A 2,357-nucleotide genomic window follows, 5' to 3' on the forward strand; every position below is an offset into this window, starting at 1 on the left:
AGAATTTTGGCTGGGGGAGAATAGTACTTTCCAGGGCCTTTGTTTCCCTGCTGAGCTGAGCTGTGTCTTCTGGGGCTCAGCAACTCTCCCTCCCGGTGTCCTCTCACCCTCCCCTCTCTCTGAAAGCAGAGCTGTTGACTTTTAATATTCCAGATATTAAGTCCTGATGGCTGTCAGAACTCACACAATCTGGCCCCTCTGCTTTTGCAAGCCAGATTCAGGGGCTCTGCCTTGCCAAGCGGGCTGCCCCTCCACCACCCTGGTTCCCTCCCACCAGTCCGTGTAGTGTGCACCTCCTCTCCACCCTTCCTACCCTCTTCCATGGGCCTCTTGTCTACGCTTGGCTCTGGAGAGTACATTCTGCTAGTCTTCTTGCAGTTTTCTGGGTTATTTAGGCAGACGTGGGTGGAATGTAAGTGATCAGCAGAGCAAGGTGGTCCAGCATTCTCTTAAACTGCCATCTTCCCCTCTGTCCATCTGTGTATAGAAAGTTCTAGTCATGCCCGCCATATATACACATAATCTGGTAGCAATGGCAATCCATTAGAAGTTATTGAAGAAGGATATTATTTAATCAGACTTCTGTGTATAAAGAATACTCTGACAGCAATGTTTTGGAAGTAAGAGAATATCAACAGGATGTAAGAAAAGAAACAAGACTGTAACAAATAACAGATATGAGTAGTTTTAGCGTGAGAACCTCAGTGGTATCAGTAGACTGTGTACAGAATCACTGGTGAGGGAGGAAGGGCATGGGTGTCCTGAAATTGGATGACTCATACGTTTTGGGCTTTGTTCACTCATACGCAACTGTGACTCTACTGTGGAGTAAATGTGATGTGAGTCTTCAGGCTGCATGACTGAAATGGCTGTCAAAGACATGATATTCAAATTCCTTTCAGAGGTGTTAAACTGTTACAGGGCTTAATGAATTTATGAAGCCACATTGAAAATATAAAAACGTGTAAAATAATTTGTTTTCCTCTTTAGTTTAGTATGACATGAACACTTAGTTAGAATTCTATTTTTGAATGATAGACATACATATTTAAGAAAGCAAATTGTATGCCTACCTTAGTCATTAAAATGCTAATGCAATTATACCTACAAAAGACTTTGATAGCTAATCAACACTTAATAACATCTAATCTGTAATTTTGTGTCATTTTAATGAAAGGAGAGTAGATATTATTATGACCTCAAGTATTTCTCTTTAACATTTTTCTCAGTGAATCTATGACTTTCTTATTTCTCAAGCTATAGATAATTGGATTTAAGAAAGGAAATATGATAGTATAAAATACAAAGACCATCATACCCTGATCATCTGATTGTGCAGATACAGGGTGCACATACATTAAGATAAGAGAGCCATGGTACAAAGAGACAGATAAGAGATGGATCCACAGGTGGAGAAGGCTTTTCTTATGCCTTGTAGTGACTTCTTTTTTAAGATTGTAAACAGTACTAGTGTATAGGAGACAAGAACTATCAGAATGGTGAACATCTGTATTGACCCAGCAAAAATGAATACCATCAGAAAATTAATAGAAGGGTCAGTACAAGAAATCTTAAACAATGGTATAATGTCACAGTAAAAGTGATGTACTATGATGGAATCACAGAAGGTTAATCTGAATAACAAAGCATTATGAATTATGGCTTGAAGAAGGCCACCTGAAAATGACAAAACTAACAGCCGGATTCATAGTATATTGGACATAATCACTGGATAAAGTAATGGTTTGCATATGGCCACATATCGATCATAAGCCATTGTTGCCAGCAGAAAACATTCCGTGGTTATACTGATTGCCAAGGAAAAAAACTGTATCATGCATTCAGGAAGAGATGTCATTTTGCTCTTGGCAAAGAAGTGGACCAGCATCTTGGGGGTCACTGTGGATAATATCCAAGCATCCACAAATGCCAAACTTCCAAGGAAAAAGTACATGGGTATGTGAAGCTGAGGTTCATTCCATATGAGGGCAATCAGACCAAGGTTCCCCATAATGGTGAGAAGATAGATAACCAAGAACACCAGGAATAGGGGGATTTGCCACTGTGGTTCATATGTGAGTCCTGTGAGAATTAACTCTGTCAGCAATGTTGCATTTTCCTTTCCCATGTCCTCAGTGGGTGTTGCCTGAAATGAAATGGAGTAAGTTTTTTGAATGTCAATAAGAATTTATATGTGAAAATATGGGGAGGAGATTTGAGATACAGTTGTGCACATCAGAATCCCCTCTTAATTTTATTAGATATTTAGTGGAATCTATTTTGGAGCTAAGGAAAATAGTACAATTATTTAAATATTAAAATGCAGCAATAAACAGATTTTGGAAAATGGAAGACAT

The 2,357-nt window shown here is 39.0% G+C and overlaps 1 pseudogene; it reads right to left on the minus strand.

Moving 5' to 3' along the window:
• Positions 1–1,199: 1,199 nt before the first annotated feature.
• Positions 1,200–2,146, minus strand: LOC125175342 (olfactory receptor 5H2-like; annotated as a pseudogene).
• Between the last annotated feature and the right edge of the window lie 211 nt (positions 2,147–2,357).

Source organism: Prionailurus viverrinus, chromosome C2, assembly GCF_022837055.1.
Source record: "Prionailurus viverrinus isolate Anna chromosome C2, UM_Priviv_1.0, whole genome shotgun sequence".
Classification (NCBI taxonomy): domain Eukaryota; kingdom Metazoa; phylum Chordata; class Mammalia; order Carnivora; family Felidae; genus Prionailurus; species Prionailurus viverrinus.